This window comes from Cetorhinus maximus, chromosome 2 (genome assembly GCF_964194155.1).
Source record: "Cetorhinus maximus chromosome 2, sCetMax3.hap1.1, whole genome shotgun sequence".
NCBI classification, from domain to species: Eukaryota; Metazoa; Chordata; class Chondrichthyes; order Lamniformes; family Cetorhinidae; genus Cetorhinus; species Cetorhinus maximus.
This window is the reverse complement of record NC_135880.1, coordinates 90,579,563-90,604,887: the sequence shown is the minus strand read 5'-3', so window position 1 is coordinate 90,604,887 and position 25,325 is coordinate 90,579,563.

Sequence of the window (25,325 nt, the reverse complement as noted above, 5' to 3'; positions counted from 1 at the left end):
ACTGTTCTGAACAAGGTGAAATAACTTGTCATGGTCTACATTATCTGGATCTGTTGGAATGCTAAAGAAAGCAATGACATCACTTCTTAACCTTTTTTCCAGTGAGAATATGCCCAAGTTCTTTGCCATAAGTTCAGACAGAGAACCAGCTTCACCATCACTTCTTCTTTCGAATACCCAATGAAGACCAAGGTGACTTTCTCTGTTCCCTTCTATTGTGCCATTTTGTCCACCAAGTAGATAAATCTCTCTGAATTTAGGTAGCAGAGACAGCAATATAGCTGCCAGTTTAGCATTAAGTGCATATGCATCATAGAGTTAGGTTGGTTTTTAAGGATTTCATTTGTGAAACTTTTATGTGCCCATTGTTTGAATGTACATTTGCTCATTGCATTTCTCCCATGCTGTAGTGTAGTAAAGTATGGGAAGCATTTAGTACCCAATTCTTAGAACAGCACAGGTTTCTATTAATGGTTCTTATGGTTCAGAGCAAAATGATTTACAGGTTAGGAAGATACATTTTGTGACAGGTCTACTGATACGTGCCATTTCAAAATACAATTTAGCTTTATCTTGGCTGGCTTCCTGACATCTGCTGTCTTCTTCCATACATACCTTTAGGCCCAATAGAAGTTATACTCACCCTGTCTATTATTTGCAGTATCCGATATTTCAGTCGAATAGAAAGGAATGGTCTCCAGGTCTCCTCAGCTATGTATTCCTTAAGTTAGCAATTGCAACAATACAACTCTTGTGAGTTCAGATGCCTGCCTTTTGCAGTAAAATCATGTAATAAACCCCTGGCATGCTCTGTCCTTAATAAATGCAGAGATTGAAATGCTTATTTATGTGCTTAATATCTGATCAATTTATTATTAATTCTCTGGCTTCATTTGCCAATTTACCATGAGGGCAATAAGAGGATGAGTGGGGCTGATTTGGGTCCAAAAAGGAGATTTATGCATGAAGGCAGGGGAAGTGGCTGAGATATTAAATGAATACTTCACACCGCTCTTTACCAAGGAAGAAGATGCCGCCCAGGTTATGGTAAAAGACAAGGTAGTTCAGACACTTGAAGGGTTTAAAATTGATAAGGAGTGGTTATTGGATAGACTGCCTGTACTTAAAGTTGATAAGGCACCAGGACCGGATGAGATGCACCCAAGGATACTGGGGTTAGTGAACAAACATTGATTCTCTGCAAAATTTATTATATTTCACAAATAGCCCTGAATAGCACAGGTACAGCAATTTTGAGAGCACTATTCTGTAACGTTAATTTGATGACATAATTAATTATAACTAAATAGAACTAATAAACAGGAGACAATTATAAATTGGGCAAAATAATGCAAAATACTGTGGATGCTGGAAATCTGAAACAAAAACAAAAAATGCTGGAAAAACTCAGCAGGTCTGACAGCATCAGTGGAGAGAAAGACAGAGGCCAGAATTTTCCCGTAGACGATTTGGGGGCGGGGCCTACTTGCCGACGGGAAAATGACGCGGGATGACGTCAGGAGGAACCCCCAACATCATCCCGGTCCCTTTAAATTTTTAGGAAGGCGGGCGGACAGTTGTCTTACCTTCAGCTGTCTGCCCGCCGACCTGTCAATGGCCAATTAAGGCCATTGACAGGCTAATTAAGATCATTAAAGACCTGCCCATCCAACCTTAAGGTTGGCGGGCAGGCCAGGAGGCCCAGCGGGCTTCTGATAATATATGAGACCTCATCCACTGGCGGGATGAGGTTTCATGTCCGTTTTTAAAAAGTGTAATAAAGTTTATGTTGTTTTTATTAACATGTCCCATCTCGTGTGACATTGTCACATGAGGGGGACATGTTAATAATATTGATATTTTTCTCTGTGAATCTCCAATTTCAAGTTCTTGCACATCTCTGATTTTAATTACTCCACCACCAGCAGCCTTACCTTCAGCTGTCTAGGCCTTAATCTCAGAATTCTCTCCCAAAAACTCTGTAACTCCCTTGCACCTTAACACCTGACACTTTGACCAAATTTTTGGCCATCTGTGCTAATAATTCTTTATGTCGCTTGGTCACATTTTGTTGAATAACAGGGCTGACAATGTTAAAGGTGCTATACAAATGCAGGTTGTTGTTGCTATCCTATGGGACAGCATATGCCTTTACGGCTTAGATTTTTCAGTAAGAAAAACTGAGTTCAAAGAAAATTAATCGCTTGTAAATCATGTACACCCTTGCAAAGGAACTCTCAGCTCTACCATTGTCCCTTGATTTAATTCTGCTCATTTGCACTTTTTAGCCCACACCTGTTGCTCTGTGGAATTGTTACTGGAGACCTGGTCTTTTCCAGACTTCTCAGATGATTAAAGATGGTATATTAATCTACCAAGTATTATTTTTATTGAATTCATTTAGGTGGTCTGTACGTATTTTGAAATTCAACACCTTTTATAGATCACATTAGCTAGCCAGTGTAGCAAGTAACAGCTACTTGTAATTCAGCAGTAATCCAATTGGATTTTATTTTAGACCTTGAAAGTGTGATAAATTCATATTCACTTTAGTTAAATAAATAATAATGAAAATGAATTTCTCAGGATAGGCATTGTGCAGAAAATATATTCTAAAACCTGCATCTGTAGCAGCAGATCAGTCAAGCTGATTTGAAATGCAGGTTCTAGGTTTTGTTTTGCAAGCCACAGCTAATGCTGTTACTGTTTGAAGTGTTTAATTACATGTCTGTACGATTGCTATTTAATACCTGCAACACAAAAGCACTCTCCTATATTATATTCACGAAGCACCATGGATTTTAAAAAAATGTTTATATTTTGGTGGTACATTTGGGAACACATTAAAATCTTTTAGATTAAGGTGTTTTAAAATGCAAGGATATTCAACAAAATAAAGACTAATGAAAAACAGTAGAATGTGCAGCGGTTCAGGAAGACCCTGCAGACTAAATAACAACACTAAATCATAAATGCCCTCAGTGACCGGACCTGTAAAAATCAATGGCAGTTTGCTGTGGTAATTCATTCAGCCCTGAATGTTTTTCAGAATCTCATCTCATATCAGTGAGGTAATATGCATAAATTCTTGATAGAATTTTCCTGCATTTTCCTCAGCATATCCTTCTTTGCGTTTGAAAGAAATATTTCCATAAAGGCTAACTTTATTGAGAAAACATATTCATCAGATGATTTTTTATTGCATATGATATATATTTTTCAACCTCACCATTTATTTTAAGTAAAAAAAACCCTCTCTGACAATTCTCTAAAATGCAATATTCAATATTTAGTGTGTGATTTGCCTCACAATAAGCTATTGTAATTATAAGTATTGTTGATACAAACTGTAACAAAAACCTCAAAGATTCAAATTTCCAGTTCAGGGCGAAGCTGAAGTTATAGCTTTCCATTCAATACGTTTCTGCCCCAGCATCTGGGAGTACAACTCCTCCTTGAACATAATCTTGACCCCGACTGACAGGTATTTTAATGTTCTAGCAGCTGCATCAACAGACTAAACTCTGAACCTTCAGAACTTCAGTATAATTTATGCTAGAAGCCTTGAAACTTAAAATCCTTATCTTCATTATCCAGGGAATAATAGATAGTTGGGAGGATTCTATAAGACTACAGCATATTCAAGAGGTTCGGATTATATTATAAACTGCAAGAGTAAAGCTCCAGTAGCCTATGAATGTCACACACTGAAACCTGGTATGTAGCCTTGGACATGCTGCTAGGCATCTTTTTCTTTTATTCATTTACAGGATGTGTGCATCGATGGCTAGGCCAGCATTTATTGCCAATCCCTATTTGCTCTTGAGAAGGTGGTTGTGAGCTGCCTTCTTGAACTGCTGCAGCCCTTGAGGTGCAGGTACACCCACAGTGACCCAGCGACAGTGAAGGAGAGGCGTTACATTTCCAAGTCAGGATGGTGTGTGACCTGGAGGGGAACTTCCAGGTGGTGGTGTTCCCATATATTTGCTGCATTGTCCTTCTAGATGGTAGCGGTCGTGGGTTTGGAAGGTGCTGCCTAAGGAGCCTTGGTGAGTTTCTGCAGTGCATCTTGTAGAAGGCACACACTGCTGCTACTGTTTGTCGGTGGTGAAGGGAGTGAATGTTTGTGAAAGGAGTGCCAATCAAGCGGGATGCTTGATCCTGGATGGTGTCAAGCTTCTTGAGTGTTGTTGGAGCTGCACTCATCCAGGCAAGTGGGGAGTATTCCATCACACTCCTGACTTGTGCCTTGTAGATGGTGGAAAGGCTTTGGGGAGTCAGGAAGTGAGTCATTCGCCACAGGATTCCTAGACTCTAACCTGCTCTTGCAGCCACAGAATTTATATGGCTAGTCCAGTTCAGTTTCTTGACAATGGTAACCCCAGGGTGTGATAGTGGGGGATTCAGCAATAGTAATGCCATTGAACATCAAGGGACGATGGTTGGATTCTCTCTTGTTGGAGATGGTCATTGCCTGACAGTTGTGTGGTGCAAATGTTACTTGCCACTTGTCAGTCCACGCCTGGATATTGTCCAGGTCTTGCTGCATTTAGACATGGACTGCTTCAGTATCTGAGGAGTCATGAATGGTGCTGAACATTGTGCAATCATCAGCGAACGTCTCTGTTTCTGACCTTATGATGGAAGGAAGGTAATTGATGAAGCAGCTGAAGATGGTTGGGCTGAGGACATTATGCTGAGGAACTCCTGCAGTGATGTCCTGGAACTGAGATGATTGACCTCCAACAACCACAACCATCTTCGTTTTTGCTAGGTATGATTCAAACCAGCGGAGAGTTTTCCCCCTGATTCCCATTGACTCCAGTTTTGCTAGGGCTCCTTGAAGCCATACTCGTCAAATGCTGCCTTGATGTCAAGGGCAGTCACTCTTACCTCACCTCTGGAGTTCAGCTCTTTTGTCCATGTTTGAACTAAGGCTGTAATGAGGTCAGAAGCTGAGTGACCCTGGTGGGACCCAAACTGAGCATCAGTGAGCAGGTTATTTCTAAGCAAGTGCTGCTTGAAATTACTGTTGATGACCCCTTCAATCACTTTACTGATGATAGAGAGTAGACTGATGGGGCGATAATTGGCCTGGTTGGATTTGTCCTGCTTTTTGTGTACAGGACATACCTGGGCAATTTTCCACTTTGCTAGAGAGATGCCAGTGTTGTAGCTGTACTGGAACAGCTTGGCTAGGGGCGGAGCAAGTTCTGGAGCACATCTTCAGTACTATTGCTGGAATATTGTCAGGGCCCATAGGCTTTGCAGTATCCAGTGCCTTCAGCCATTTCTTGATATCATGTGGAGAGAATCAAATTGGCATCTGTGATGCTGGAAACCTCCCAAGGAGGTCGAGATGGATCATCCGCTCAGCACTTCTGGCTGAAGAGTGTTGCGAGTGTTTCAGCCTTATCTTTTGCACTGATGCACTGGACTCCCCCATCATTGAGGATGGGGATATTTGTGGAGCCCCCTCCTCCAGTGAGTTATTTAATTGTCCACCACCATTCATGACTAGATGTGGCAGGACTGCAGAGCTTAGATTTGATCTGTTGGTTGTGGAATTGCTTAGCTCTGTCTACCACTTGCTGCTTATGCTGTTTGGCATGCAAGTAGTCTTGTGTTGTAGCGTCAACAGGTTGACACTTCATTTTTAAGTATGCCTGGTGCTGCTCCTGGCACTCCAGCACGCTTTATTGAACCAGGGTTGATCCCCTGGTTTAATAGTAATGATAGAGTAGGGGATATGCCAGGCCATGAGGTTACAGATCATGTGGTTGAGTACAATCCTGCTGCTGCTGATGGCCCACAGCACCTCATGGATGCCCAGCACCTCATGGATGCCCAGTCTTGAGTTGCTGGATCTATTTGAAATCTATCCCATTTAGCATGGTGGTAGTGCCACACAACACAATGGAGGGTATTCTCATTGTGAAGATGGGACTTTGCCTCCACAAGGACTGTGTGATGGTCACTCCTACCGATTCGGTCATGGACAGATACATCTGTGGCAGGCAGATGAAGATGATTCTGCACCCTTGCCAGCCTCAGTGCTTCCTCCAAGTGGTGTTCAACATGGAGGAGCACTGATTCATCAGCTTAGGGAGGGGGGCTGTACATTGTAATCAGCAGGAGGTATCCTTGCCTATGTTTGATCTGATGTCATGAGACTCCACGGGGGCCGGAGATTGTGTAGCCGTCCCTTTCTGAATTGGGTGAGCTTTTTGTTTGAGCTTTTGTCACTAATTTTTCTCCTACTGTTAACTGCCTGCTTTACAGCTTTTGAGTTTTGCCATGAAATTTTGTACTGTGTGGCAGACAAGCTCATAATTAGATTGTGTTACTTACTGAAAAGTAAAATGTGTAGTCTTCTTACATTTTCCCACAGCCTCACTTATAGCCGCTCCTTTCTCAAAAACTGTGATTTGTGTTTTGATGAGGGCCCAAATGGTCATTGTAACAGTGTGAGCCTACAGTGAGTAAGGATTATTTTACCAAGGGAGGTGGGAAAAAAAATCAAAAGAAAGCAAACAAGAAGGTCAGAATGGACTCGGAACTGTACTATTTGAAATGGCATATAGATCCTAACGGCCCTGAGTGGCAGCAGATGGGTGCCTCTAAATGCTACTTTCAGTCATGTCAGTCAGTTTGTGATGCCAATGCCAATGAGTTTTACTCATGAGTGGGACATCTGACCCAGCAAGAATAGGATTAACTGATTTTCTCAATTTTAACCACTTATCCACCTATTCCTGCCTGGTGGGTTAGATTAAAATGGGGTCTATATGTCTTTGTGCATATGTGCCTTAAATAGTCACTGACACTTAGCAGGTTGGGTGTGAGAGGAGATGGGGAATCCCCCTGGGAAGCTCAACGTTAGGCTGCACTATTTCAACTCCTGCATCTTATTTAAAGATTCCAGGGGCAAAATTTTCCCTGCATCAGGGGGGAAGTGCGGGAGCGGGCGTGGGCCCCCCCTTGCCAATAGGGAAATTCTTGCCCAGGTCTTTCTCTCGCCTGAAATTGATGAGACAATGGCAGGGCTGACGGTCAGGATCAATTGGATCAGGAGCCTGAGGATGCCTGCAAATCAAGGGAATGGTCCCCAGAATTAAGTTAATACTGGGGAAGCAGTTTTACAGGAGTTCTTTTGCAGGAAGGGAGAGACTGTGCCAAGGTTCAGAAGTAATGTTCCTTGTAAGTTGCACACAAGCAGCAGTGCACCAACTGGGAAGGTACCTTGCAGGACATTCACTAGTTGTCCTCTTTAAGGTACTGCGTGTGCATGGCTGCACAAAAATTTTAAAGGTATCAAGTATCCAGTTAAACAGACTGTGCACAATGAAAAATATTTAGAGGAGGCATTGCTCGGGTGTGGGGTTTGAAGAATCACCCGTGCTCCTCCTCGCCCGCAAGAATTTCATGAGGCAATTTTTTTCCAATATACCTTGGACTATTCCACTCCCCCCTGAATCAGGTAGCATAAATGCTGCTGCAGCACTAATGACATTTTCAGGTCATGACTTGTCGATATAAATAAGGCCCCAGCCTGTCGCAGGCGGTCTTCATATACCTATTCTGACATAATTTATGATGGTGGGGTGAGGTGTGGGAATGGTGCAAGGACAAGTTACAAAATCCCTGCTATCTTAATTGACTACATGCACTATGCTCAATGGGTGGCAGGGTTTAAAAACTATCCTTTACAGTCCGTTTTTGCATCTGAGAAATAGCTACCTTGCAGTGGTTCCTGCAGTGGTGCCATCCATACCCACTACAGCCTTTATATAGGGGCATGGATAATCCACTTGCATGAATCAAACATTGGAATGAATTAGGATAGGCTTACAATTTTCCTGAGAGGCGCTTAGCCTTATTTTAATAAAATCATTCTTGAGATTTGGGCATTGCTAGCTAGGCAGGAATTTATTGCCCATCCCTAGTTTCCTTTGGAAGGTAATGTTGGGCTTCCATATTGAACTGCTGCCATTGTTTGTAACAGTTTGATGCAACTTGAGCCAGAAGATAAATGTCAGCTATGTTGTTATGGGACTGTAGTCACAGGTGGCCAGACCAGATAAAGCGTGTAGGTTTCTTTCCTTAAAGGACAGTAGCAAACAAATTGTATTTTATGACAATGTGATGGCTTTATGGTTACTCTTTTACTGGTATTGGCTTTCCTATTGTAATTCTTAAACAGCCATGGTGAGATTTTGAGCTCCTGATCTTTAGATTATTAGTCCAGCAACATCACCACTACGTTATCATACCCTATATTATCTCAGCCCATCCTATGCTATTTGCAGCATGAATGATCTTAAAGAGAAGTCGGGATTAGTACCAGAGCTTGAAGGGAATGCTATAATGGAGTGTAAGAGCAATTCTAAATTGATGTGTATTTGCCTGCAGGTTAACCTTCTTGAAATCCTTGTTTCCAGTGAGGATCTGGTGTCAGTGGAGGTGTCTAAACATTAGCAATGGTGATGCTAACAGAGGCCACAGCTTGTCATTAATTCTTCATTCTTCACTCATTCCAGCTTTATTGAAGTTATATGGCCAAAAATAATAATGAGGTTGAAGCCAGTAGGTTCCACTGACTGCACTATCTGTACATCACGACACTTCATATTTGCACAATAAACATGACACAGTTGCTGTACTGCTTATGGTTATTATAGCTGTGATATTAGGTGAATAGACCCATGATATAGTTAAATAAAGAAAACTTTTTCTTCTTTTTGAGCACTTGACTGTCTCACCAGGGGTGGAATTAATCCTTTGACTGCTCTTTGAATTACCAAGCATTTTTCCAAGTCATCGACATTCATCATGTTCTTGATGAATGTAGACGACTTGATTTTGAGTAAAATTCCTTAAGAAAAATAAGGGATCCTTAATTTATTACTAATTGTCTTTATTGCTGTGGAAACAAAAATCACAGAGAATGGCAATTGTAAAATGTTTCCCACCGTTATTCAGACGTCACAACCCAAGATCATGGGCAGGCTTTAACTGCAGGCTTCAGTACCCTGACATCAGGAACAAATGGGGGGGTCCTGAGCCCACACTTGCTGGCGGTGAGATTGACTCAGCGATATTCCCAGAGGCACCCTTTTAGTAGGCCTCCTCTGCATTTGCTATTAACTTGAAGCAGTTCCTTCTTTGGGACACGGGTTCTGTTGACCGCCCAGCCCAGCCAGTCCAGGTATGGACTGATAGGTATGTAGGCCATACATCCCAAAGGCTGTCAGATCATGTCAAATAGCATGTCCTTTCCACTGTTCGCAACGGTCAAGGCACAAACGGTACCCAACCAGCCCGTGCTTGCAAAATTCAAAACACGGTGTCCAACATTAGATATGATTCTGTGATGGGATAACACTTGCTAAATAAAACGGTGTGCTTAGAATTGCGCTGACAACCAATTTAAGATTGTCAGTCAGGCTTGCAGTGTGGCACAATTGCATCTACTGGGAGCTACATATATTAATACACAGGGCCCTGTTCTTTGCAGATAGAAAGAACATGGACACACATTGCGCCTGTTTCAGCTAAACAATAAGTGACAGCTATTCACTAGTTCATTCCCCAGGGCAATGCCTTGGGGAATCTGAGTCAAGCTGCCTGGTTTAAATTTCAAACATGCTTGGCAGTTAACTGTCAATCAACATCAATTGGTGCATTCTGCATGGCAACGCCTCCACCAGAGTCCACTTGCCAACCAATCAGCACTCTTCTCATACAGTATAAATATGTTGTTTCCCCTGATATTGGTGTTTTCTTGCAAATTGTCCTGATGAGTGCAAGACGAAATGTTTCAACAAAATATGTCTCTTTTCTCAGCAATACTCAAGTTCTGGACTACCAAACAACTATTTTAACTTTTGAGATACAAACTTGACAAAAGTGAGTGTTTCAATTGCAAAAATGACAATTAGTGGCAAATTCTCAAAGAAAAGTATCAGTATAACGACAATATTATTTGTCATTGACTATTAAGAGAGAAAAAGAAAACTACATCTTATAGGACAGAATTGTGCAACCCACCTCCCGCCACCAACCCCCCCACCCCCCGACCCCACACCACTGCCCCCATCACCGGATGTATTTTTAGCGGGGGTGGGGTACGAGGGGCACGCACCCCACCAGCTGACCACCAACTCCCGAGCTTTCCCCCATAATATGTTAGGTGGGCAGGCGCTGAAATTGGCAGCCTGCCCACCATTTTAAAATAAATAATTAAAGGTCAATTGACCTTGTTGCCAAGCCACCTCATAATATGGTTGGTGTGGGCAGGTAGGTGGGAGTGGGCGATATGTTTTTTGACACCAAGTTGAAAAGGGGCAGGAAGGAAGGGGGGGCACATCATTTGGGGTGCCCCGTGTGCATCGGTGGCACACCTTCAATAGGTGAAGCCGCCTCCCTTCGTTTCTCACTGCCTTCCCTACTAAACGCAGCTCCCCACCCACCTCTCCCAGCTCCCTGGGTTCTCGGACAACGCCCAACCCAAAAGCCTGGGAGTTCCCTGTCTCCAGCGGCCATCACTCTTCTTCCTGCTCCTCCTGGCAGTCCCATCAGCACACATTACTGAGCTCTCGAGTTGCCAGGGCTGCAAAAGCTACTAGCCAATCAGCTTGGCAGCTGTTGAGTGTGGAACTTCATCCCTTTAAGGGGCAGATGTCCAATTGTCACCTAGTTTAGCCTTCCGGCCGTATGTTATGGCCGTGGGACGGGCTTCTCTCTGGGATGTTGGCTGCTGGCTGACTTACCTTCCGGTGGGTGGGGTGGGGGGATGGTGCTTGGTGGGGAGTGGGGAGTGGGCAGCGAGCAGTCCATCCCGCCATAAAATCCAGCTCCATAGTCAAGTTTATATGGATCTTGCATCAGTTGTTAGCATTAATGCACATATGGGTTTCCAAACTCATATTCAAGTCATGACCAAGACCACTAATTTCAACCGTTGTAACATCACCTGACTTTGCCCTGTCTCGGTTCACCAACTGCTGAAACCCTTATTCATGCCTTTGTTACCTCTAAAGTCCACAATTTCAACGCACCCCTGGCTAGTCTCTCACATTCTGCCCTCTGTAAACTTGAGATCATCCAAATCTCTGCTGCCCATGTCTTAACTTGCAGAAAGTTCCACTCTCCTATCATCCCTGCGCTCGCTGACTTACATTGGCTCCCAGTCAAGCAACATCTTGGCTTTAAAATTCTCATCCTTGTTTTCAAATTCCTTCATGGCCTCAACTCTCCCTATCTCTTTTATCTTCTCCAATCCCACAACCCTTTGAGATTTCTACACTCCTCAAATGCTGACCTCAATTTTAATCCCTCCACCTTGTTGGCTGTGCCTTCAGTTGCCTTGGCCCCAAACTCTGGAATACCCTCCCTACAACTCTCCGCTTCTCTACCTCACTTTCCTCCTTTAAGAGACTCCTTAAAGCCTACCTCTTTGACCAAGCTTTTGGTCATCTGGCCTAGTGTCTCCTTGGTCAGAATTTAACAGGTGGCAGGGTTTGCTGCCCCACGACCCAAAGGGTTAGTTGGGAATGCATCCGGCTGATGCCAGCTGCCTGGCAGTAATTTGATGCATTGAGGAGTGTCTATTGGTCAGAGCTGAGACTTCTATCCCTTACTTGGGAGGAATTCCGCCTCAGAGAGCTGCTGACTAATCTGATTGGCCAGCAGCTGTGTAGTGCCAGCAGCACCACTGGAAGCAGTGGCAACTACTGGACTACAAGCAGTCCCCAGATTCTAAGTCCCGGAGGCAGGATAAGTACAGGGTCTCACGGCAGTGTTATGAGGAGAGGGCTACAGGTTGGGGGATAGGGGGCAGGGAGGTCTTGATGGAGAGGCTGAGGGGGGAGGGAGCAACTTGTTGGGGGGGATGATCTTGGAGGGGTACCAACTGATGTGGAAAGGGGGCCAGGAGGGAGGCTTCCCCTTACCACTACCCCCGACTCCTTGCCCTCCAACTCCACTCCCCCCTCCCACCGCCACCCCCCAGCCGCTACTCCCCCTTCCTGCTTGAGGCCTGAGCATGGTGGCTGCTGGGCATTCCCCTGTCTCTGACCTCCTCCTGCTGGCCTCAGAATTGAGGGAAGCGGTTCTTAAGTGACCAGTAATTGCTCACTTAAGGGCCTCAATTGGGGCAAGGGCAGGCTGTCCACCTCAGGTCTCGCCACTCCCCGTAAAATTGAGGATAGGTCAGGGGTGGGTGGCGGGAAGGCTACCTGGGGAATTTTATGGGCCCTCCTGCCTGCAAACCTGCCAGTGGAGGCCCCTTAATATTCTGCCCAGTGTCATGCTTTGTTTTATAATGCTCCTGTGAAGCACCTTGGGATGTTATGCTATGTAAATTTATGTTGTTAATCTTGTTGTTGTTGACTACCTAGTGCAGGCCGGTCAGGGCCCACCTCAAGCAGAGTTTGCCACATCAGAAATTGACCTACCATGCATCCATGATTTTCTGTAAAGCACCGGTGCATGTTCAGAAAATATTGGCTACACTCTCCTGGAGTCTGTTTTCTTTTTAACCTCAGGCATCAAGATGACTTGAATGAAAAGATAATTTGATGGTGTGTACAATGGATGGCCAATTCTATATTGCCCCATTTACACTATTGACTAAAGTTAAAATTGCCCCCAATTTTTCCATAAAGCACTTTATAGAACCATCAAATTTTCTGGAGATAGAAATTAGATATTGTTTTTTGGGCTTTAATTGTAAATTGTAAAATAAGCTTGTGATCGGTTGGTAGAAAAATATTCTACAAATCAGTCCTCCAAATTATATCTTGTTACTTGGTGTATCACATCTATGTCAGCAAGCATTGTACATAGAAGGTAGAATGTTTCCCACCTTTTGATGGCAAATGCTCATGTTTGAATCTCATCAGGAGAAAGCAAAATATGGTGAGAATACTGTGGCGGAGGATTATATTGGTGAGTCAAGTATTAGAATTGGCTATATGTAATCCTGTAGCACAGTACAGTCACTTATTATATTTTCCACTCCTTTTGCCAAATAGTTATTTATTTTCTAACAGAGATCAGATTCTGTAGGTTTGTGGCTTATTAATTTTCCTGGCCTCTCCTCTGTGTTCCCAATTCCTGGCCCCATGACAGGGCTTGAACCTGGAGCAAAGAGCAGAGTTCAGTCAGTTTCATCAGTAAACAAAAACTCTGAAATTTTGTTCTCTGATAATGGGGGGGGCGGGGGGTTGCTGCTGGGGTAGGGGTTGGGGGAGGGAAACATGTTCAAAGCAAAGCTTTTTAATGTTAAGTTTTAAAATACTTTAAAAAACTGATTTATTATACTTCAGTTTTAAATTGAGTCAAGTTTCCCTTTTTGGAGCAAATGTACTGTAAAACTATTCCTTTACAACTGTGGTCATGTAAGTTTAAATGGGAATGTTGAGGAATTAAGCCACAGATGGTAAACCCATCAATTCTGGTAGTTTTCAGTTGCATTTCACTGTTGGTGCTGATTAGTTTGGTTGAATGGAAACATCTGCAGTTCCACAAATCAGGCTGAAGGCCAGATACTCTGTCTTAAATATGGTTACCTGAACTGGTGCCATGATTGCTTTTCTACAGTATATAATAACTGATATATAATTATTATAATATATCTGTAGTATCTGAACTTGATATGAAAGGTTTTAGGACTAAAGAGCTCACTCTTACAGATATAATTAACTGTATATTGCTTCAGTTTTAATTGCCTTTGAACCCATTGTTGATTTATATTTTATTTTAGTTATATATTCAGATTTATAATATGTTTTTGACAAATGGGTTCATCAACAAGGACCAGAGGAAACATCTTTGAAGGTTTCTGACACCAACAACGTTTATATAGCACCTTTGATGGAGAAAAATATTTCAAAGCACTTTTTGGAGGTATAGTCAAAAATGTGTTACATAAAATCCGGACTAAAACATTACAGATAAAAATTTCTTTCAACAAATCAATAAAGGAATAGAAGAGATAAATGCATCGGTGTCTTTTATTTGCTCTTATTGACCCCAGAGATAATTAAAAATGCATCAATCATCCTTATGAACTCCTGGAGTTATTTGCCTTGCTGATGGTTTGTAGGTGCCAGACTTTGAAGCTTTACGCTAGAGGCTGCAATGTTTCAAACATTGGAGATGTTACATGATGTGCCTGCCTTTCAGAGCATTGCAGTAATGTGAGTTAATAAAAAATAGTTTGATTTATAAGTATAATCGCATATTCTTTTCTCATATTTTTGTAATAATTATTTTACAATGACTTTGCAATCTTATTTTTTAATAGTTCTGTAATCACAATTTGTTATATTTTTCAATAATTTTGTAAGAATAAAAGAATGTATGGAACAAGGAAAGTAGGCTATTGAACCTGTACTGTTTTTGCTGTATACACACCCTCATTTTTTTAAACATCCCTGAAGAAGTGAATCATCACATCTAAAAATTTCTGACCCTGACATTATTCAGGTTAAGATCTCAAATTGAATAGTGGAGGGTGAAATTTCAGTCAAGTATCTTTTGGGTTTGTAAGCTAGTGTCACGCAGTGTAATTTCTTAGCAGTCGTGAAATTTTGCCCTGACCGCTGAAGGTAAATTAACAAGAGCACCCCGAATACCAAACCACCAGGATACCAAAGAGCTTTTAACATGGCCGGCTGCATTCCACAGAAGACAATCCGGTGATCTCAACATGATTCAGGTCTGCATTCAACAGCAAGTATTTATGCATCCTACCACACAGTACTTAGTCTTAAAATATTCAAATCAATTCCTAGATAATTATCTAGTTACTTTTAAACAAATGTATCAGCTTTGCGTTAGCTAATTTGATACATAGTGATTCGATGGGTGGAATCATCCCAGATTTGCACTAAGTGTGGTAGTGGGCGGGAAAAAGGACGTTTAACCCTTCAGCCGCAATGGCGGTTTTTCAAGCTGTATTGTCCCAATCCCGCCTCATTAAATATGTATTCCCGGGAAACATGCTGTTTTGATGGCAGACAGGCTCTCATTCGTCTGCCACGCTATCACGTTGCTATTTCAACACGCCGGGCACCATATTTAAAGTGCAGCCACATGAACACCTCTCAGTGCTTCCAGCCCACAACTGCTGCAAAGAGGACATGGCCCCAAAAGGCAAGAAGACTGCAGGCCCCCAGTTTAGTGACACGTCCCTCGAGCACCTTTTGAGCCCAGTGGAGGCCCTCCATGATGCCCTCTACCCCTGCTCTGGTCACAGGAGGGGTGGCAATGTCACCAATCCAGCATGGGAGGTGGTGGCAGCAGTGGTCAGCGCCAACACCCTACAAAAGAGGACAGCCACCCAGAGCCAAATAAAACATGAATGATTTCCTCTATTCTGCCAGGGTAAGTCACCCTTCTCATCACTCTCAACTCACACACTCACAAACCCATCACACATTCACAGAGCCCTCACTCACTGCCAGTTCAAGGGACATCACCATTCACTCTCTCATATACACTGTCATTGTCCTCATCCCATCCATGGGATCACTCACCACCCACACAGGCCAGACATACTTATCATCTGGCCTGGCAGGCGTCCTGCTTACACTCTCTCCATCTCTATTCCTGCAGGACAAGCTCGCACACAACAACAGGGAGAGGTCACAGGCCGGTGGAGGAATGCCTGAAATCAAGGTCCTCACGGACTTTGAAAATAGGGCCATCCAGCTGGCTGGCGAGGATCTGGACCAGTCCTGTGATGACGGTGAGGTCAACGCTGCTCTACCAAGTGAGGCTCCAGCAGTGCAGCATCCATCAGACAACCATGCCATGAGTGATGTGTCCTGTTTCACAGGCCACTGCCATGCACTAATTATCTCTCCTTGCTTCCGCAGGAACATCTGGGAAACAGCCAATGGAGTCCATGACCCAGGGCCTCCAGTCAAGCCCAAAGAAACCTCTGAAGAGGAATCTGAAGGCATCTTCATTGAGGTCCCGTCACAGCGCTCACCCACACCCTCCACCAGCGCAGAGACACATGCCTTGGTGGGATAGAACTTTAGAGTGGTCTCGGGACCACAGTCTGGTCAGCACATTGCACTTTCTGATCCACAGCAGGCAGTGGCATGAACCTCCCAAGTCTCCAGCACTCAGAGAATTGCTGAAGAACAGAAATCTACTGAGTCCGAGCCAGATGACACGGTTATGTCACAGTTGCTGGAGCTGCAAAGGCAAGCTTGGGAACATGAGGAATAAATGTCCAGTGCACTCCTCAGATTGCAAGGCACAATGGAGGAGTCCATTTACCTTCAGGCTGAGGTGATAGCTCCGGCATGCAAATGCAACGAGGTCAACACTGGTAGGATAACAGCTGCCATGGAGACCTTGGTCCAGGACTTCACTCCTGCACTGATGCGCGGGTTGAACTCCATTGTTGACGACATAGTTGGCCTCCAACAGTATGAACGTAAGAGGGGTGCAGGGCAGTTCAATCTCACTCCAGCTTCCTCCTCTCCTCAAGGAGTCAGCCCAGGGCCCTTGGGCACCGATAGGGAGGCAGATCAGCAGGTGCACACCTGGGGGCCACCTACCCAGGTGACTCCTGGAGTGTCCGGCCCATCTCAATCCTCTCTTCCTGTGACCCCAGCAGCTCCAGCTCCACAGGACAAGGAAGGTGCCTCTTCCACACAGCAAGACCCCAGAAGCAGAGCCTCCAAGTCTCAGCCCTCCAGAGGGCAGCCTCCAAGGTCATCACAGAGAGTGTGTAGCAATTGGTAGGTTGCCTCCACCTCTACTGCAGATGTCGAACAGGAACCAAGATGTAACGGCAGGGTTAAGAAGGTTAAGAAGATGTAGTTGCACAGCCTGGGTATGGATGTTAATCACTTATACATAATTTTCACTATTGTAAATAAACTCCCAACAACGTCTCCATGCCTATGGCTCCTTGTTCTGATGAGCAGTGTTCTTGTTAGTCAGATGTGAAACCTTTCTGCACAAGATAAAGGAAGGCGTCTCAGCCCAGGGCCTCTTCCCTGTCCTCTGTGCAGCCTTCAGACCACAGTGATGGGCCGGCCTCACACTCCCTTGACACATTACTGATGCCTGCACCTCGATGGTGTTTGTCATTGCTGCCAGAATGTCATGGGCAGGCATCATAGAGTTCCATCATTCTCTCTGTGTGCTCTCAGTAGCTTTGAGGTGGGGCTGGACCCCATCTCTTCAGCATCTGTGACCAGTGATGCTGTGCTCCTGAAGGGCTCAGGTGCTGAAGGCAGATAAAGGATCAGATGCTTTTAAAGTTTCATGGCTGCATCTCCATCATATGACCACGATCACAAAGTGCAAGGCAGCTGCCCTTGGCCAGACAGGAGTCAGATGTTCACAGAGGCTATGTGAAGATCTATGGAGTGTCCTCACTGCGTGTTGTCATCCTCCTCCTGCGATTGAGCGACTATTAGGGCCTCCACTGCATCTCCATGACAGGACCATTCTCACAGAGGGTATGTGCACTGCCATCAGCCAGACAGGAGTCTTATGTTCATAGATGCAATGTGAGGATCTATGGTGCTTCCTCACTGCATGTCGTCATCATTCTTCACAAATATAGCACCTACGAGGGCCTGCCTTGTCTGGCCAGTGCGATGGCCTCATCGCTGTCATTGTTGCCTTCGAGGACCTTCTCACCCTCATCCCTGTTGACAGCCCTTCATCGAAGAGGACTTGCAGCTCCTCCATTCCCTCCTCAGCCAGCTCCTCCCCCCATTGCAGTGCCAGGTTATAAAGGGCGCAACAGGACATGATGATGCGTGGCACCCTCTGTGGACTATGTTGCAGGGCTCCACCAGGTCGGTCCAGGCACTGGAACCTCATTTTCAGAATCCCGATGGTTTGCTCCACCAAGGTACGAGTTGCAGAATGAGCCTCATTATACCTTCTCTCTGCTGCAGTCTGAGGCCGCTGCATGGGTGTCATCAGCCACATCCTCTGTGGGTAGCCCTTGTCCCCAAGGAGCCATCCCTGCAGCCTCCATGGATCCTGAAAGATATCAGGGATCTGAGACCGACTGAGAATGTAGGTGTCATGAACACTCCCTGGAAACCATGCACAGACCTGCAGGATGCATTTGTGGTGGTCGCATGCCAGCTGAAAATGCAATGATTGGAGTCCCTTGTGGTTGACATAGTTTACCGCTTGTTGCGACGGAGATCTGAGTGTCACCTGAGTGCAGTCAATGGCACCCTGGACCTGTGAGAAACCTGAGAGCTGGGCAAATCCAATCGCTCTTGCATCCTGGTCCTCCTGGTCCCGGGCAAAATGCACAAAGTTGTGTACCCTCGTGAAGATGGCATCTGTGACCTCATAGATGCATTTGGGTGTGGAGTCTTGTGATATCCCACAAAGATCACCTGTGGAACCTTGATAGGAGCCACTTGCATGGAAATAGAGCACCGCAGTCACTTTCAGAGCCACTGGCAGCGGATGCCCTCCATGTCCCCGTGGCACAAAATCCTGCAGCAGGTGGCATATGTGCCTGACCAATTCCCTAGACATGCACAGTCTTCCACGGCACTGTCTCTCGGTCATCTGCAGGAATGGCAGGCGGCGTCTATAGACCCTGGATCTAACTAGGTAAAGAACAGTGACGGCTCGCTGTGGATCTTCAGCGGTGTGTGCAGGAGCCCAAGCTCCCCTGCTTCCAGAGGGTGCTGCTCCTCTCTCTGCCCAGCCAGGCGCATCCATCACTCTCTTCTCCTTTCTTCCCCACTCTCTGCAGGCCACGAGACATACAACTAGATCACCCGGCCCCATGCTCCTGATGTACTCCTCCTGCGGGATGAAAGAGAGAGACATGTGGGTTAGCATGGGTGATCTAAGAACCTCCCTTGGTTAAGTCTGAAGGCCCCTTAACACATCCCGGAGAGTGCTGGCCACCACTTAGATGGCCAGAGTTTAGAGCGCTGCATGGCTGCCCAAAACCCCATCGCCTCCACCCCAGTCCACCTGACTGATTGGCGGCAGCTTCGGCCATTGGGCTGCATGCTGTGCTCTCAGCTCAGGCGCAGGCATTCTCCTAACCCACACTGCAAGGCTGCGCTGTTAGCTTGAACCATGGGCGTGACTGGTCCGTACCTGAATGATGACATTGCAAGGGGCTGTGAGCCTCCACCAGTGACTGCTCCATGACCAGCTTTAACAAGGAGATTGTACAATGTGCCCAGTCGTCCAACTGTTTTGCAGTCCACTAAAACACTCATGAGTTTGCAGCCTGTGCCCGAGGGGTCAAAAATTCAAGAGCACTTGATGGCAATTTCATGCCTTTGCTTTGCTTGAGTGGTTCCAAAAGCTGGAGGCCCCCCTACACACTTGTCAATGTGACTGCGTCTGAGCTGTCTCAGCTGTGGAGGAATGGTCATTTTATAGAAGGCTTCCCTAATGCGTGACCGCTTCCCTCCCCCCAACCCCACACGTGCATGTACACTACCATCAATCACAGGGCAGGCCTTGCCCACCCACCACCCCCCCAGAAACTGAACTGGACTAGCCATATAAATACTGTGGGTACAAGAGCAAGTCGGAGGCTCGGAATCCTATGGCGAGTAACTCACCTCCTGACTCCCCAAAGCCTGTCCACCATCTACAGGGCACAAGTCAGGAGTGTGATGGAATACTCCCCACTTGCCTGGATGAGTGCAGCTCCAACAACACTCAAGAAGCTTGACACCATACAGAACAAAGCAGCACATCCAAAAACATTTACTCCCTCCACTACTAACGAACAGTAGCAGCAGTGTGTACCATCTGTAAGATGCACTGCAGGAACTCACCAAGGCTTCTTATGCCCACCTTCCAAACACACGGCCACTACGACCTAGAAGGTCAAGGACAACAAATAGATGGGAAGGCCACCATCTGGAAGTTCCCCTCCAAGTCACTCACCATCCCTGACTTGGAAATATATCGCCCTTCCTTCACTGTCACTGGGTCAAAATCCTGGAACTCCCTTCCTGTAAGCACAGTGGGTGTACCCATACTAAATGGACTGCAGTGGTTCAAGAAGTCAGCTCACCACCACCTTCCCAACAACAATTAGGGAGCGCAATAAATGCTGGCCTAGCCAGCAACACCCACATCCCAAGGATGAATATTTAAAAGTGTGTCAAAGTGAATTTCGTAAGAACACCATGCCATCTTTGTGCTCTCATAAATTCTTAAGTTTTCTTTTCCTACCACTACATCTTGGTGTGATCCTGACTCAGCAGTTGAGATGGAGGCAGGCTCTTTTATCTGATTCCCAGTTGACCATGATAACTTTGGTCAGCGTCCTCTGGAGGCCTGGGGCCTTGTGGGATCCAGCCTATTTGGGTTATCCTGCACACAGTGCAGGGGCAACCTCACCTCTACCATCCCAATTCATAGCTCCAGACTACAACATTCAAAGAAAAGTGATGCAGTAGCTCAGGCTCCTCGGGGGGCCAGTTGGCTCAGTTGGCTGGATGGCCAGTGTGGATCAGATTACTGCCAAGAGCACAGGGTTCAATTCTGTTCTGGGTAGGGTGGATTTGGGACCTGCCTCCTTGCCCTACCTGTGGTGGAGGTTGTGTCAGGCCTGCCTTTGGGCAGGGAAATGAAGAGAAAGAACTACAGAGCCTTCAATGCGAAAGACTTTCTTTGTTAATCTCTAAATGAAGAAAATGACCTTATGGTGGATTCTCAGATCCTCCAATGTGAGGAGGGCCTGATACAAAGCTATTATCAACTTTTTCAGAAATTCACCAAATGGGCACCCAAGATGTACATTTGCTATTGATGCAGGTGCTGTACTCTCAAGGGAAGCCCAGGCAATTATCAGGTACCAGAGTCCCAACATCCATTGGCCTACCCTAGGTTATTTATCTAGTTCAGCCCTATCACTCTAAATACTCTTTCCTTCTAGCTCTGGCCCTTTGTCCATCCTCCCACCCTTCCCCTCACCATAGTTGGCAGTGCCCTTAGCCATCTCATGTAACCTTAGAAATTTCTACTTAAAGTCTGCCTTTCCACTGTCCTCTTCTCGTTTTAAAAATCATCTCACAGACCATTTCTTCAACCAAGCCTTGGCTGTGTGAGAAGACAGCGGTGCAGTGGATCACTGGACTAAGAATCCAGAGGCCCAGGATAATGCTCTGGGAATATGGGTTCAAATCCCACCACAGCAATGAGAGGAATTTCAATTCAATTAATAAACTCTTGAAAGTTCATCTCAGTAATGGTGACCATGACAACCATCACCAATTGTCATAACAACCCATCTGGTTCACTAATGAAATCTGTTGTCCTTACTTGTTCTGGCCTATATGTGATTCCAGATCCACAGTATTGTCGTTGACTCTTAACTGCCCTCTGGAATGGCCTGGGAAGCCATTCAGTTCAAGGGCAGTTAGGGATGGACAATAAATGTTGGCTGGTGATGCCCATAGCCCATGAATGAATGAAGGACAAAAAAAAATTCTCATGATCTCTCCTTTGCTGTCTTGGCATTTATTTCCATTTGTTTATTCTGTGAAGCACTTTGAGACACTTTATGCAATGGAAGTTATTGTTGAGCTAAAGTAAATGCTGTGTAATACACTGAGGGTACAGGGAAGAGGAACAGTATATATGAGGGCTGAATGTGCAGTTCTAAAACTCATTCAAAATCTATAAAAAAGGCTGTAGAAATAATGCTGTCAAATGTCAGCAACATGATATGTCGATTTGAAAATGTTTATTAGACACTTTGATGAAAGGACTGATTGTGCTAATTGAATTAGCTTTCTCTGCCAACCCCCTATAGCTGCTGGAGTATATTTTCCCCGTGGCAAATAAATTCAATGTATAATTCCCTTTAAAGTCTTTCCCTATGAGTGTAAATATCGCAAGGGCCTGAGATTTTACTACCCACCTACTTCCTGTCCCAGGATTTTTGGGGGTGTGTAATAGGATGATTTAGTAACAGCCTGAGATTAAAATAGCATGGTGCATATGTTACCTACAAAGTTGTCTTAGCACCACATAGTTAATGATACGAGTCGTTCAAAAAGCTTAGAAGTTAAATCTGCTTGTAAGAAGCCTTGAAAATCATACGACGCTGCATAGATGTACCACTGTTCTTCAAGGAGTTTAAGTGCAGCCACTCCTATGACCAGCTTTCTCAGCACAAATTCTTCCAGTCACCAAAAACCTCAGTTTGCTAAATTTTAGTATTTTTTAAATGAGTTTTTTGTGGTCATTGCTCCACTTGGGTTTCAATTGTGGAATGTGATGAATGCCCCCTTTATATCAGAGGTATCTCTACCTCCCTTTAGTGCAGTGTGAATAGAAATCATCTTGTTATGTTATCCTGTTTTTTGGTTGAGGGAAAGCAGAACCCTGTATGTCATACTTAAACACTTTCACAGAGCTCTACTCGCCAGCGGGTGACATTTATAATCGTAGAAAAGGACAGTGCACTATTTTCCTCTTGCAGCCTCTGAGTCGAATATTTGGGGTAGAAACCCTAAGAGCCTGCAGCAATAGTAATGGTCACCAGGTTTAAGGCCAGGACCAAGGAGACCACATACCTTTTTCACCCCCATGCCTTTCCTACCTCAAAGGCTACCTCAACTTCTGAGTGTGGTCCCAAATGAGTAAATGCCAAGCCTACCTGGAGGAAAATGAGAAAGGAGGCCCTCTATGTCTTCCCTTCATTACTTTCATGTGTGTAACTGCTTCGAACGTAACCATTGCCCCTCGCTAGGGAATTTCAAAGAAATCCCTCCACATCATAAAGGGAATGGAAATCTGGCATATTGGGTCTTGGCCCCTTTATCTTCCATTTTGAGGCCTGGATTTGAGCATTTCTGGGTTGCAAAGAGGAAAATTGGGACCACAGCGCAGAGGCAGAAATTTGGAAGGAAAAGTTATCAAGTTTTAAAAAGAAAAGACCTGACTCACCTGCCACCCTTTTCTAACACCAGAAGCTTAGTGACAGTCTAGGAGTTCACATGTGATTTAAAAAAAAAAATCGTTTTTATTATTTAAAAAGTTTGTTTCAATATGTCTTCAATTGGTAGGAAACCAAAGCAGCATGAAGTGATACGGACATCAAATCCTGAACAGATACTAGTTTGCCTAAGGAGACAGCTGGAAGTGATTTCCAGTAATACAAGTTGTGCCATGTGACTGTATTAATAGTTACGTACTGTATGCACAGCATCATTTAAACTCAGATTCTTTCCTCCGTACAATACTATTCCAAATTACTGTAACCTCTTTTTCCAAGCATCTTCCTTGAAGTCTCTTTGTTACAAATTTACTTTAAAAAATACACTTTAAACGCTGCCTTTAAAAATTAGGTGCATTCCAATATCTCTGGTGAGCTACCTTTAAGTACCCATACAGGAACCACAAAATATAACTAGAACTATGTTATAAAGAGTATTTTACACCAAGTTGCAAAGGTACCTGTCTCTATGCTGTTTGAGGACTTCTAACAATTGTTGCTAATATCTAGTTCATGCTTTTTGTTAATATTTTACAGGTAATATTTAGCTCTGGGAATATTATTGTTGTAAAGGTAAGGTAATTAAAATGCTGGGCATTAGTGATTGCCAGAACACCTAAAGAAATGACAGTTGAGAAGGTTACCCATGTTTGTTTAATAGAGTCAGAATAGAAGAGATAGAACTATAAAGCAGCAGGTGGGCTTACTTAGCTGGAGAAATTGTAAATGAGGGATAATTAACTTAAAGGTCAGTTTGAGGTTAGCACAGAGCAGGCTTTGACATCATGGAGACAGGTGGAGCTTAGGAAGACTCTCTGGTTTCAATTTATCTGGGTATTTGCTGGGAGAGGAATTTAATTTCAGTTTGGACCTCATGTGGTTTGCAGCACACTGAGAGAAGTTATCCAAAATAAATGACTGTTAGACCTGCACTATAAGCAGAGTAAAACACTAACTTCATCTTGACCATGTGGAAGATGGTCAAGGATTAATGTCAGTTTGAAGTTTGTGAGGAAGAGAATCTGGAAGATTGCTTAGTTTGAAGTTTGTGAGAGAATCTACAGTGGGCAGAACTTTTAGCTCGGCGTGCAGGCACGCGCCCGACCTGCTCAAGCGTAAAATAGTGGTGGTGATGTTGGGTGAGCATCCAGGCATTATTCCACAATCGCAAAATATTTCAGTTAGTGGGCGCATGCGAAAGCCGGAAGCACGTCCGCCAACAATTAAGAGGCCAATTAAACCCATTAAAGTTCCAATTGTTCCTGATTTTCCGTGATCTGTCCAACCTTATGGTTGGCAGATGGGCGAATCTGCCAGGCGTACTTTGCATTTTTGATGAAACCTCATCCAAGGGCGGGTCGAGGTTTCCGTTATTAAATTAAAAAAAACTAAAAATGTATAGACGGAATTAGCATCATGTATATGTTCATGTGACTGATTCTGATGTGTGGGCACTTTTTTCTGGATTTTAAAATCTTTACTTATTGCTGTTAAATTCTTCAGCTCCCTAAGGTAACTCTCTGCTTTCAGAGAGCTTTCATTCAGCGCTTGCCTGTGCCCGTGCTTACGTCAGTGCCTGCCCTCCTCCCAACCCCACCCCAGCAGCGCTGAGCATTTCAGGGTGCATTTCAAGCTGGCTGGCCTTTAATTGGTCAGCCAGCATGAAATTCCGGTCAGGGGCCAATTGTGGGCAGCTGCCTGTTCCCCCTCCGCTCCGAGGTCCGCCAATTGCGCCCACATGCCGACCTAAAAATCCTGCCTTTTAAGATTGATGCGTCTTATAAGAGAATTCTTGGGGGCAGTAGGAAATAAACCATAATGTGAGGTTATCAGTGCTGGTTTTGTTTAAGTCTTTTATATGTAATGAAGTGTGTTTAGTTAAAAAGAGATGAAATCTTAAGGCATTGTTCTATTGGTTAAAACGAGGTATTTGGATTTCTTTTTAAATGTTAACGGCCCCTAACTGGATCGTAACACAAGATGTTTCCTATGTAATTAGTGGGTGGTCAACAAAGGAGTTTCTAGGGATAAAATTGGTCTTTGTCTTAGTTCAAAACTGGCTCATAGGGAAACTCTTTTCAAGTTACCAACAGTCACAGATTGCAACTTCTTTCGAGTACAATCACAGTTCTCGGTTTTCCGGGAGTGGGACATGAACCCACAACCCTCTGATTCAAAGGCGAGGGTGTTATGAACTGAGCCACAGCTGACACCTCCAGCTCATCGGGAACTCTTTCGAGTTAGCAACAGTCACAGATTGCAATTCTTTCGAGTACAATCACAGTTCTTGGTTTCCGGGAGTGGGACATGAAGCCACAACCCTCTGATT